Source organism: Rousettus aegyptiacus, unplaced genomic scaffold, assembly GCF_014176215.1.
Source record: "Rousettus aegyptiacus isolate mRouAeg1 unplaced genomic scaffold, mRouAeg1.p scaffold_m13_p_11, whole genome shotgun sequence".
Taxonomy (NCBI): domain Eukaryota; kingdom Metazoa; phylum Chordata; class Mammalia; order Chiroptera; family Pteropodidae; genus Rousettus; species Rousettus aegyptiacus.
The window spans coordinates 40,451,647-40,466,183 of NW_023416286.1; the positions used below are offsets into that span (position 1 = coordinate 40,451,647).

Sequence of the window (14,537 nt, forward strand, 5' to 3'; positions counted from 1 at the left end):
TAGTTGGAGTCTAAAGTATACTCTGGTTGTACACTCCCTCACCTTCACAGCTGTGGGAAAGACATTTTTAGTTATGCCAGTGGAAGGAATGCCCCTTGTTGTGTGTGACATCCCTAAAATAGAAAACACTGTTGAATAAGCGATATAAGTTTAGTATAATAGACTCATTGCAGTAAGAAGGTACCAACTTGAGAAAGGATAGCAGTCTCTCAAAAGAAGAAAAAGGAGGGAGAATATAAGATCAAAGCCTAGGTGGGTGACATTGAGGGGGGTCTTGCAAAGTGAGGAACTAGTTAGGATTGGGCAATTCTTGGCATATAAACTGGTCCTGAGGGCACAGTGAGAGCAGGGTCTGGATGCAGGTATTGCTGGAGCCAACTAATGTTATAGAAATGAGCACTGTACCCGATGTGAAGTCCAGCAAGCAAAGCTTTATTGTGAGATAGCTAGTGCACAGGGAACCAGAAAGAAGAAAAGAGCTGGCTGGTTCCCTGGTAGGGTTGTGTGAGGGGTTTTTGTGGGCCGTTTGAAGTGAGAGAGGGGCTGGTGGGCTATCCCATGATCATTATTGCTGTGGTCAGCAAACAGTGTTTCCATCTTACGGTCAGCAGATGTCTGCTCAGTATTGTCTCATGACAGGGATTTCTTTCAGATTCTGTAAAAACAGACTTAAATAGGAGTTTTACAATCTCTGGTTTTGCTTATGAACAGTGATTAACTTCATGAGAATGGGATGTGCTGGTTATTACAAGGTTTGTTGATTGCACTGTGTTTTTCTCCCTTCTTAGTTAGGTACATTTAGGATGTAGGCAAAGGGTAGTTAAATAGTGTCTCGGGTTTTTTCTCTCTGCATTCCTGACCTTATAGACAGGATGGAGTCTGGTTTTAAAATAGAGTCTCTCTTGTTATCCCTATGCTAGCTCACAAGTACTGGTGAGCAAGCTGTTAGCCTTGCTGGTAATTCACCCACTTTACTTGGTTTATAGTCTTATCTTCCAGAGACAAAAGACAAATATTTTCTTTTTGCCTCCTTAACCACAGAAACAGGTGAATGTGATGGTTTCAATTCTCAAACTTGATGGAGAAATGATACATATTAATGTCTTATTGCTGCCATAACAAATGACCACAATCTTAGTGGCTAAAAACAATATAGATTTATTATTTTACAGTTCTGTAGGTAAGAATTCCAACGTGAATTTCACTTAGGTTCAATCCAAGATGTTGGGCAGGGCCATGGTCCTGTCTAGAGGGTCTCTAGGGATAAAATGTTTCCTGCTTCTAGAGGTTACCCACATACTTTAGCTAGCGGTCCCCTTCCTCTGTCTTCAAAGCCAGCAAAGTTGCATTTCTTTATTCCTTCTTCTCAAAGTTACATGTCCATCTCCCACTTTTAAGGACCCTTGTTAGGTCCACTTTGATAATCTAAAATCCTTCTCTCATTGCAGGTCACATCTACAAAGTCCCTTTTTCTATGTAAGGTAATACTGATACCACAGAAATTGGAAAAACCTGCCTTCTTGCAGCCTGCAGCTACCAGAATGACCTCATGGTGCAGATCATTCTTTGGGATTTAATAATCAGTTAACATGTATTTATGTTCATAAAAGGAAAAAATTGTAGAGTTTCTCATTCTTGTAATAAGGATGGATGTCAGAGGTATCTATTTAATAACATTCATGTGTATTTTTCCCTTTAAAAATATTTCATATGGTGTTTTTTTTTTTTAAAGTGCTATTCTGTTCTTTGTATGCTAGTTAGCCCCAAGAGAACATCAGATACCTACTCTAGATGATTATGCAAATATAACTAAATGTCTGAATATCTATTCCTACTTTTTATCCTCTGTAATCTAATGACTCCCTTGGTACAATACTATTTCAAATTATCTTCCGTGAGAAATGACTTGCATTTTGCTTTTTATATCACGCTGTCGTATAGATCATTCTCACTAATGCTTTACATAAATTAGTAATCTTTTCTTTCAGGCACACTGCAAAGAGTACTCACCAAATTCAAGACATCATCAACAGTAGTCTTTGCATAATTTGAAAAGCACCAATGATATGCATAGAGTTGAGTGCCCTACTTTAGTTACTGAAAATGTAAAGCATCTGTGCTCAGGGGATACTCTTTCCTTCTCCCCCTTTCATTATCATATGGTCTTTAAGCCATGGAAAGTATTCTGACTAAGTCTCAAACCACTCAGACTATTTTGTGGCTCCTGAATGAAGTATAATTTAAGGAACTTGTTTTGTAACTATCAAAAGAAGCATTTTCTTAGTTAGTTTTTAATTAGTCAGAGTAACTCACTGTGGAACTTAAACCAAGATGATCTCAGTTTCAAACTTTGGCGTGGCTAATAAAAAAAAAAAAAGAGTTGAATAAATATATACCTGGTGTAGAAATTTCTTTTCCGTCCCTCTTTTCCCTCTCTTACTCCTTTTCTTCTTCCTTCTCTCTCATCTTTTATTTTTTTCTCTTAACAGCCTTAGGAGTTTAAATGACAGATTTTTAGCAAACCACTTGACCACTCTGTCATGGAACCAATAAGGTTTGTGTCACTGGAGTAGTTCTTCCAAAGCAGAGGAAATTTAAATGTATAAGAATATTTATTATATGATTCTTTACATGATAAAAATTTGGAAATTACCTAAATGCCCATGAAATAGAGTTAAGTTAAAAAATTTATGAAAGCAATGCAGTGTTATTGAATATATGCTGATGCAGAAAGTTGCAAAACAGTAGAATCCAATTTGTAGTATGTTTATAATGTTTCTTTATCTGGAAACTAGTTTAAGAGGTAAGAAAATAGAAAGAGCTTGTGCATTGATGACATGTTCTCTATTTTGTATACACATTTTACTTTAAATAGTCTTCAAAAAACTATACATATATATTTATGCTGAGAAAAAGAATGTGGAAGGATACATTAAAAAATTAATGACAATAGGATTTAAGTAGTGTTTCGGTTCTTCCTACTTTATACATATCTGGATATTAGAAATTTATGATAAGCATTTATTGTTACTGTCTATCAAGGAAAAAAAATTAAGGAGCCCAGTACATTTATGGTATATAACACAGCTCAGTAAAGCTGTTTAAAGCAAACAAAAATGCAAAAACTATAAGATACTAGTACAGAATAAATGGGTCAAACTAATGCCAGCTTCTGTGTCATCCAGATAGTGTGAACATTAAGGAAATAAGAGAATTTCTGTGTAAATATGAAGAGGTATTGGTTCTTTTATTGCAAGAAATCTTGTCATTGTAATTGTCAGGTCTCCTTAGTAGTGAGAAAGCCACAAGTAAAGTCTTTAGATCAAGGGTAATGTAAATTGAGTTCCATACTCTTTGTGTCTCCAGAATCTAGCAAAGAATCTGGTGCTTGTCACCTAATGCATTCGTTGGATGAATAGCTGGATGGCGCAATAACGAGGCAAATAATGCCTCAGCTTTATTTGGCAAATATTAATTTGTTTTCCCTTTAAAGTGCTTTAAGTATTTATGTTTGTAAAAATAAATGAAAAGAAACATAGAGCTTTTTTTTCTTCTTCATAGAACTAGTAGGAAATTTACACGGATAATGTGTATTGAGGACTTTGGAAACCTCAGGTCAGAAGGCAGACCTTTTATTCAAAACAGTGGTGGTCCAGTGTTAAAATCTTAAAGAACAAGGACTATTTCTATTTTTCTCTTTAGTTTTCTACCGATAACTATCACTATAACCTGAAAATTTAGACCGTTTAATAATGGTATTTAATTATAAAAAATGACAAAGACGTAAATATTATTTTTCCCTAAAGATATGGGTATCAAAAAGAGTACTTAAACAAATAAAGTATTTGCAACTAGCCAGAAAATTGTGGGGTGGAGCCAATGTTATAATATAATCATCCTAAATTTATTTGGATTTTCTTGACAGTATTGCCAGAATTATTTTGTATTTAAAAAAGATTTCTCTGTATAACTTATTTTTAGATTTAATTCTAGAGAGCAAATCATTTCAAATGCTTGGGGAGGTTATGACTAATCAACGTACCATCACACAGACCTGCTCAAAATTTATATATCTATGTTTGGTGCCAATTTCCTTGCATCCAGATAGGTAGGCAGCGACTAATTCTATACTTCCAAAAGATAAGAAAGCATCTCTTATTCAGAAAAAAAATCCACAAGCACTTCCTCAGCCTCTGACATTACTTTCCTCAGACATCAGCAAGTTCCAATCTCTCCCTTCTGTCATACTCTCCAAAGCATTCTGTGTGGCCCACAGCTATGAAATTTAAACTTGATTCTTCAGCACACTGGAGAGCTAGGCACTGGAACACTGAAAAATTTAACCTGAATGTCAAGGAAATATTGTTACCAGTAATTTCTTTTCTAGGTGTGGTGACTTTGTGTCCCTGGGGAAAGGAGGGACAAGTCCCACAGCCTGAGCCATGTGAATATCAGTTTGGAGAGCACTTAGCATTTGGTATTTATTAAACTTAAGTAGTCCCTGAAGTCATATCCCTTAAATATTTATCCTGTATTTTCCACCCTCCCTTCTCTGATCTATTATATTTTATTATAGTTTAGCCTGAAACATACATTCTGGCATTTGATCGTTGTGCCAAGACCGCCCTCAGGTTTGATGGTTCACTAGGAGGACTACAGGACTCAGCATGTCGTAATACTCATGGTTGTGACGTGTTACGGCAAAAGGGGCAGAGTCAGCCCATGGAAAATGTGTGTGGTCCAGGGCAAACCACAGGCACAAGTGTCCAAGGGTCCTTTCCTAATGGAGCTACATAGGAGCCACTTATTCTCTCCAGAAACAGATGTCACAACACGTGAGGAGCTGTGAATCAGGGAAGCTAAGTAGAGATTCCCTACCTATGTTTTTTATAGTGGGCTGGTAAGGTAGACACCCTTGGCCTGGTGTGAACCCAAACTCCAGACTCCCATGAGGAAAGCAAGTATTCAGCATAACCATGTTGTTTATATAAAAACAGTTCCATCACAGTGAGTGAGTCATTCTTATCAGTTCTGGGAATGATGCAAACCCTCTTGAAATCTCAGTTCCCAGAGGCCAGTTAAGGGCCAGCTTAGTAAATGGGCCTCTTAAAAGGATGGTAGTCTGTCCTGTTATTTTAACAATTTTCTGTACAATTTGTATGTTAATTTACAGTCTTTTCTCAGCTTGTTTCCTAGAGATGTTGAAACATTATGTATAGCAGGCACTTCTTGAAAACTCTATTTTACCCAATATCTTGCCGAACACTTAACAGGTGCTTTTCTTCCTTACTCCTTCATCCCAATACACAGTCCTCTGCCAAGTTCTATTTCCTCTTTACCTAAAATTTATCCGGAGTCCACCCAGTTTCTCTCCCCTGAAATATCCAAATTCAGGCCACTCGCATCTCTAGATGGGAGTGCCACAATAGCCTCTAAACTGGCTTCTCGGTTCAGCGATTGCTTTCTGCCGATCCACATGTCACGAGGTAGCCTGAGACTGTTTCTTAAAACTGGATAACATTACACCTTTACTTAATATTCTTCTATGACTCACAGTGTTCTTATGATGCTCTCCAAAGTCCGTAACGTGCTACCAGCTCGCTCTGACCCATCCAGCCCAGGCTAGGACCGGTCTCTCTGTCATTTTTCCACTACACAGGTCTTCTCACATTTCTTCAAATTCACCAAGCTCTTTCTGTCGTCAGGCTCTGAACAAACTCATTCATGTACCAGAAACACTCGTATTTCTTATCATTCGACTAACACCTACTAATAGTTTAGACCTTACTTTAACAGTAGGGCAACCACATAATTTATCATTCAAACCAGGATTCTTTGCAGAGTAAAAGGAGTTTAAAATTACTCCAGGTGAGCAGGTGTAACCTTGGAAATGGCATCATCCTACCCATCCGTCTCTCCCTTGTGGGGCCCTTTCTTGACCCTTCCTTCTAAATTGGATCACTGTCTCTACATGACAGCCTGCCATTTTCCTTCATACCACTCATCTCAATCATCAATTTTGTACTAAGTAATGTGATTATTTATCTTACATCTTCTACCTCCCCTATCCTATAAAGTTTTGCAAGTTCATAGGCAATATAGCCGTGCCCAGGTGACATAAATAGTCCTTAAACTCATAATTAGATAATAGCAGTGCTTCTACATAGCCATTTTTAAAATCTGTCTCTTTTTATCCCACATCCTTTATTTCGTCCCCCTGCCCTGAAGTTGTATTTGGGAGCTCTTCCATTAAATTCTTGGGTTTGCCTTTCAGTTGCTCTCTTACGGAATACATAAAGAATTAATTTGGTTATGTGTTAGAATGTTTCCCCACTGCAAAAACTCTAAGGCCTATCAGTTTGCTCGTGATTTGTATGCATTTTAAATTAAATGGGCATGCTTCAAATTTCATTTCATTCTTAAAGTAAGCAAAAAAAAAATAGGAGTACTATCCCCCCCCCCAAAAAAAAAACGTTCTCTTTCTAACAAGTAATTTTTCTCACCCTTGTAGGTATCAGTCAGCTTGCTCTCGTCTCCTGAAAGTGGTCAAGCACAATATAGGTTTCTATGAACAAAACAATGTACTCCAAATGCTAGGAAGACCCTCTAGCACTTCCCAGCCTTTTGGGTGATAATCCGCATAATGCCACATTCTCTTCAAAGGCCACAACAAATCAAATATGTCTACATTTTATGGATAGAATTAAAAATTTGGCTCAACTGCTGTCATCCTGCTACCATATTCTGATACCATATTCTCTAGAGAGTGAGAGCTTTTATTTCATTTCAGATTCAAACCAAAGTGAAGCAGTCGCATATCAATTTTCAAGCCACGTATTTTCCACTGTCTTTGGAAATTCGTTTATACACTGATTTTTACATTTGGGCATCACAAATTTACATGTATACATACGTCAAAAGTTAGTATACTTCACATCTGTGTCTCTTTAAGGGATAAGAAAAAAATTGAGAATTGGAATTTAGACTGCTTTAATTACAGAATAAAAGCTGTCCATTGATTTTAATTCAATACAACAATTAAAATTTTAATTTTAAAAGCTAGCTGTGGACATAGTTCATTGCTTACCCACTAAGGTTCTTCTTTGCCAGCAAACCTATCCTCTACTACAGGGCTAAAAGACACTCACGTCTACTGAAACCCCTGCGGCCAGGAAATAGGCACAGTGGTACCTAAGAGGAAGTCTGACAGTGGGGTTGGCTTGGGAGCTCCTAGAAATGTGTCCCTCATGATATAAACAGCTGTGTGTGGAGAAACTGCCTTTTGGTAATGTTACTAAGGATGTGATGCCTGCAGCAAAGGCAACCCTCTTTCAGCCATGAAAAGCCACGCCTGAGGATGGCCATGTGGAAAGAAGGAACGAGATGGGTCTTCAGTGACAACCTTGGGCAGCTGCACCAGCCTTGGAAGCACCTGCACCCAACACTTTTGCATGTGAGATAATACATGTCTTTGGAATTCATGCCACTTTTAGTTTCCTGAAGAAAAAAGAAAATATTGCTGACCAGGAAAGTTAACTTAAAAATCCAAATACATTTATAATGAATTTACCATTAAGATGTTCATTTTGAGTGTGTGTGCTTCTGTGCATTTTCTGGTGAAATATTTGAGCCAGTTTCTGAATTCAGAAGAGATATAGTTCACCACTGTGCTTAATAGTCAAGTTATTCTTTATCCTGTATTATTTTAACAGCACTTAAGGCAAAATTTTGTTTGCAAGGATTCTTTCTCCTTTACTGGTCTTTTATCTTTCTTTCTTACAGGCCTACTCACAGACATAGATATCATTCTTTTGCTTAAGAAAACAAAACCCTACATTCATCTCTTCTGTGTATTCCTTTGGGCCATTAGAGCAGCAAAGATACCAGCATGATGTGTTGATTTTTACCAACATGAATCTTATTTTAGTTGATAGAAACTTTCTAGGCCACCTTATGGAAAGTGATAAATTTTGACAAAGTTTTACAGGTGTTCTACCCCCTTCATCATATCCTTCACACTCAGAATTGACTATAATTCCAGTAGTTTACATCCCCTCCCTGCTCTGTTCAGCTGTTGGGAAAGGAAGAAGTCGGATTAGAAAGTCTGTAATTGCTACTGTTGCCCTTATTCCAGAATTATTATCTTACTGAGTGGCGTGTGCATGCACAGTGGAGGAGCATACAATATATATAACTGATACATAATGCCCATTCATTAGCACTAGAAGAATCCCCAGGAAGTAGTCAGTCTCACTGACACCTTGATATGAATGCAATAATACAACTTACATTCACACTGCTCTTTAGAATTACCAGAAATAAATTTTAGAACTATATAATTTTAGGAATGCCAGCTCAGACTAGTTCTACCCCGTTTAGAAAAGAAGATTAAATATTTCTAATTTAAAATGAACAGAGTGCACTTGATCATGACAAAGATACCTCTAAAAACTGAGGGAAGTTAAAAGAGAAATATTAGATGAGCAAGGTAGTTCTGACATGAGAAGGACACTTCATTTCTGCTTTCCTATCTTCTATTTAAGCCTTCCTACCATCGAAGATTTTCATAAGAGAAATTGCAACAGGGGAAGAGAAATTGCAACGGGAAGAGACATTGCTTGTCCAACCTCATTCCTGTCTTTACCTAACTTGAAAGGTGGTGCAGCAGACATTGGACTAGAAGGCAGAGATGTCTCACTAAATCCCACTGCCGACTAAGATCATTACCTGAGTTCATAGTCTAAAACAAATTCAAAAGAAAATTTGTCTAATGTTCACGGGCCTTTTGGAATACTGCCTCATATGAAGATACACAGCAAAGATCCTTCTAGAAGCTGTCAGAAGAAACTAGTAAATTCGGCATTACTCTGTTCAAATACTACCATCCTTTATGCTTACTTTTAACTGCATGACTATACTCCTAGTGAGTTGTAAGAAATATTAATCTTAATTTTGCCTCATATACAATGAATTTAAACTAGAAAGCTTTTGCTCACTTGTAAACACATGCACTCTTTGACCAGTCTTTGTGCGATTGCTTTTCTGCTCCATTATTCTTGCTCCAGGTGGGTCACTGAAAGGCCCCATGTTCTGAATGTTAAAATCTAACCTGCAAGGAGTCTGGTCTGTTTATGGTATGTTCACTGGCTCACAGAAAACCAAATCTTTACTTGATGTGTCTTTTGTTATCTCCTATCTTCCTAAATTGGAATTTCAAATTTATGCAAACATTATATACTTATGACACACTAGGAGCTTGATTTCCTTGGGCCATCCACAAACTTGATAACCACATTAGCTATCTGATGATGACTTCTCACCTTGACCTTCCAAATGGAGGTAGCATTAGGATTCTCTGTTAGAAGCCTGATCACTCTCTCTTACTACTACTTAGTCTCTGACCATTCTTATTATCCTTCTTCTTTATTAGCCCCCACCCCTGATAGAAGTTGAGAACTATGACCCTAAGGCATTGGGGACAGTTTGATAGCCCTTAAATTATTCCATCCTGTACTTAGTTCATTTGAGGGTTCTCCATATTTGTAGCCCCCTGGGATTTGAATTTGTACTTCTAGTGCTATTTTGAAAAGCCACACCTGTTGAACATTCATTTTGCCTCATAGACCTGTTCTTTCCTTCTAATGTCATGGTCAGATGCTGCTAGGTCATGGCAAGACAGGCATTATCAGGTCCCGCGAGTCAGGGAGTACATGAGTTAACATTTGCTACTTTCTGAGGTTTCTGCTCCCTCCCACCTGTATTTATTAATCAGGCCAGGCCGTCACATTACTCCATGTAAATCACAGAAGTGAAAGCATAAGCCATTTGTAATGCTTTTGCCTTTTACTGAAGCTTGTTGGTCAGCAATCTGCTGTTACCGTGTCACATTTATAAAGGCTGCATTCAAAGCACATCTCAGGACAGAAGCCTTTGTGTTCCTGCCTGTTCTGGGCAGTCAGGACAGCTGGAAGAGGATGCTTCTGTATCCAAGCTGAAACCTCCTTAGAACTACAGTCCTTATCATTCCACGAGTCATTGCATTGCACCTACTGTACAGAAGACACTGAACTAGGCACTAGGGATATAAAGAGCCTTGAGAGAAGAATGTGTAAATACCTCAGTGCCTAGAGTTCACCTACAATAGGGAAATTCTGCTCCTGATGTGGAAGATTATTTCAGCAAGGATTATCATCACTGTCGTCTTTAATTGTCCTCTAAATGACTAGACCAAGCAAAATCCAAGCATTCCCAGCAGGGCAGAATGCTCTGTCCCAGGGCTGTGCTCCCCTGACCACTTCTCTGTTCCCTCTTTGGATTTCTCCCCTTTCCTCCCACCACATCTTATCTCATGCTTGGCTCTCCTGTTGGATTGTGCAGAGATTACAGTGTGGGTGTTGGGCATGTGCTGCCGGCACTTGTTCTGCTAGCCTGGGGTCCCACAGATGGTGTTCCCTTCTCCAGCCTCCCCTCCCCAGGGTCCTCAGACATCCTGTTAGAAGTCATGAAGTCCCAATAATGTCTTTCATGTTGCAAACAAAAAGGCAATCCTTTTGATTGGTAACTTCTCGTAGGTATGTTGGACAACATATTAGTATGTGGAAATGGGCTGGAGGAAGAGTTTGCTGAGCATGGTTAGAAATTTCTGGAGAAATAGCCCTCTAAATGGTTTGGAAAAAGGCCAAAAGAGCCATCCAAGATTGAGTTCCATACGTGAGATGCATACTGCCATCCCAACATCCAGCTGCGAGTTTGAGAAGAGGAGAGACACTAGTTATGAAAGGAGTGGGGTCCTGCTGTGCTTGGACCTGGAAGAAGACAGGTTCAAACGTTGTCCATACTTTTGTTCTTCTAAGTATGACCTGAGACCAGCAGAGTTGTATAACTTGGGGGATTCTTTGAAATGCAGATTCTTAGGCTTCCCCTCAGAACTGTATCAAATTGGAATCTTCATTTTAACAAGATTTCCCAGATGATTCTTATGTACATTTGAGTTTGATAAGCAATGACCTATACAGTAAGTTCTCACTTAACATAGTGATAGGCTCTGTGACTTTAAGCAAAATGGCATAACTAAACCAATTTTATCATAGGCTAGTTGATATAAACTACAGTTAAATTCCTACAGCATTTTATCAGCATTATAATATAATGTAGAATGAAGCAACGTCATTCGAGGACCTGCTGTACTAATTAATTGCTGATACAGTGACTTCCTATATTAGGCTCTTGGTGTTTCAATATTCTTACCTGCAAAATGGGAATTTTAGTAGCTACCTCACTACTGTAAATATTTTAACATTAATAATACATTTGAAAGCACTTAGGAAAACATAAAGCATTTTTTAAAACAATACTTAAACAGAGTTATTGAAACCAGGAGTTCAGAGACTTCCTACAAAAACTCATCTTCAACACCAGCAGCAATTCCAACTCAAGTGATGGTAGCTGCTTTCACTCAGATGATGGAAAAAGGAGCAATTAGAAGCCAAGGTTAGGAGTGAGGGGGATGGTGTATATAATGGAAATCAGATGGTAGACAATACGAATACTGGCTCCCAGTGATAACGAACCTCATACCCCAATATGTTGTATTTTTCTGAAATTCTAGAGATACAGTAGACAAAATCTCACCTACACTTTTGGATTCAAGCTGAGTCTGTGGTTCACATATCATTGGATTTGACCAACTGGCTTTAAATTGCATAGAAAGCTGAACTGACTATGCCAATGTATATTTGGTGATAATTGGAAATACTTAACCAATGTTAGATGTGAAAGAAGTTGTTTAAAACTTTCCTCCACAGTCTTTACTTCCATTAAGATGCAAGTTCATTTGGTACTGAAGCTTCCCCTAATGTTAAATTGTCTCCAGGAGTTAACATTCTCTATTCACAACTTTTTTTTTTTTTTACAGTTTCTGAAATTGTATTATCACAGTTGATTTATTTTCTAATTGTCAGTTTCATTTGTAGTTACAACTCTGACCAGCTTTTAGCACTTCTTTCCTGTAGGAAAATATTATTACATGTGATGATACTTTTTGTTTGGTTCTTTTTGTTTTTTGGGTTTTTTTTTTGGTGTATTGAACTGGCATGGGTAAAAAATAATCTCTATACGAATATAATTTGCCGAATTTAGAATCCTGACATATGTAACTCAAAGAATTAGCTGTATTCTAGCTTTGTAGATTTAAATGGCTGAAAATAAGGAAAATGCAAAATTAAATGTTTCTGAGTATTCTATATTTATGAATATAATAATTTAGATTAATAATGGGGTACAAAAATTCAGTGCTTGATGAAACTTCACCTCTCCTTCCTTTTTATCATTTCAGGCTTTTTTCGTGTGTGTGAAATAGTGGCTCAAGTAAGATAGACTAGAAATAATAAACTTTGATTCTCCAGATTATAATTATCTTTTATTAAAAAAAAATTATAACTGAATCTTCTCCAATGATATAAGTTGAATAGAATATCAAAAGATGACAGTAATTGGTAAATCTTAATTATTCTTACATTGCATACTGAGAGTTTTGAGTAATATCACTTTTCAAAGACATCTTTACCATGATAAAATTTAGCAACCTTAATTTTACAGAACTGTGCTGTATTCCAATTATATTGGGCTGGTCCTGAAAGATCAACTTTGAGTCATTTGGTCTAAAAATTGTAAGAGACACTATTAGCCTCAGCTTCAGACAGTATATTTTTCAGGGAGAATTTGGTACTGAGTGAGATGTGAGAGAGGCCAGGCAGGAGAAATATGCAGGGAGTCCCTGTGAAGGGCTTCCTCAGGACTTTGATATCACTTTAGAACTTGAAATGACCTAGATTTAGGAAACTGAAGGTTAAGGAATATAACGGTCTTGTCCCAGGTCCCGCAGCTAGTTGGTGGCAGTCAAGATTATAGTTTCTTAATGTACTAGTCTTGTATGTATTCTAGCTATTTTCATTGTACCACACATCCATGATTTTATATATATACACACACATGGAATATATGTATATGTGTGTGAATTATCATATGTATGTATGTGTATATATAAGTAAAAAATACTTTATAGTAATATTTTTGAACATAAACTATTCTTGATTGTCCAGTAATATACTTTAAGACAGAAAGATGACACATACTTACCCACACACCATTTCACTAATTTTGATCTCTCTCAGAAAAATCCCAAAGGCCACATTATAGAAATACTGGTTTCAAAGGTAAAACCAAACTGTAATTATTCCTCTACTTTTAGATCAGCTGTCTGGCCAGGAAAGTTTGTGATCATTCATATTATTTCACACAGAAATTTAGGAAAGTTTGTAACCATTTATATCATTTCACACAGATTTTTTTATTCACAGAAATTTTTTATGAAAATATTTTTAATTGATATTTTGTAAAAAAGGAGCCAACAGAAACTATTTTAAATATGTTTAGATGAATTGTTTTCAATGTTTTTTTTAGTTTACTCAGCATTAATCATTGAAGAACTATTTTATTCTCCTTCCTTCTTTGTAATTGCTTGTGTTCCTAAAATTTTTTTTCTATATCTTTTTAAAAATTATGATATTTAATTGATAATCCTGGAATCAACATCCTCATTTTAATAATTATAGGGTCTTAATTGACATCATTTGAAATGAAAAAGACAGTGTAAAAGTTCATTAGCTCAGTCACTGTGTGTGTGTGTGTGAGAGAGAGAGAGAGAGAGATTTTGTCACATTTTGTTCAACTACAGTAACATGGGAGTCAAATCTGGATATTAGCCCCAATGACATTGCTTTCTGCTAATGTCTGGCTGGCTGTTCATTTACATGGCTGTCAGAATAGGGCTAAAATATGTTAACAGGGGCAGGGGTAAAGAAAACAGAAAGAATGTTTTCTGTATTACATCAAAGTGTATACATAACTATTGAACACATCCATGCTACCACAATTTAAAACTCATTCACCTGTGGACAGATAAAGCTAGTGATAGAGAAATATATGTCTATCACGTATGTTCATGTATTTAAATTTCTTAAAATATATTTTTAATTTTTAAACATTAAAATATATATAGTCCATGAATCTTTTATGGGAGTGAGACATTTCAGTATTTTTGTCTTAAATTTATTGAGGGGGGGACATTGGTTAATAAAATTATATAGGCTTTAAGTGTGCAATTCTATAATAGATCAGCTCTATATTGCATTCCGTGTTCACCACCTAAGGTCAGAGCACCTTCTGTCACCGTATATTTGACCCCCTTTACCTATTTCTACCTCCCCAACTCCCCCTTTCCCTCTGGTAACCATTATACTGTGATCTGTGTCTATGAGTTTTTGTTCGTCTTGTTTTTGTTGCTTTCAGTTTTATATCCCACATATGAATGAAATTATATGGTTCTCAACTTCTGTCGTCTTTTGCTTAGCATGATAGTCTCAAGATCCATCTATGTTGTCACAAATGGCAGTACTCTGTCTTTTTTAATGGCTAAGTAATATTCTGTTGTATTGATGTGCCACATCTTCTTTATCCAACCATCTATTGAAGGACAC

At 36.9% G+C, this 14,537-nt stretch overlaps 1 protein-coding gene across 11 annotated transcripts in view; it reads left to right on the forward strand.

Moving 5' to 3' along the window:
* UNC5D (unc-5 netrin receptor D) overlaps positions 1-14,537 on the forward strand; it is a 472,257-nt gene that overhangs the window by 119,466 nt on the left and 338,254 nt on the right. The gene's annotated exons all lie outside the window — the stretch shown is intronic.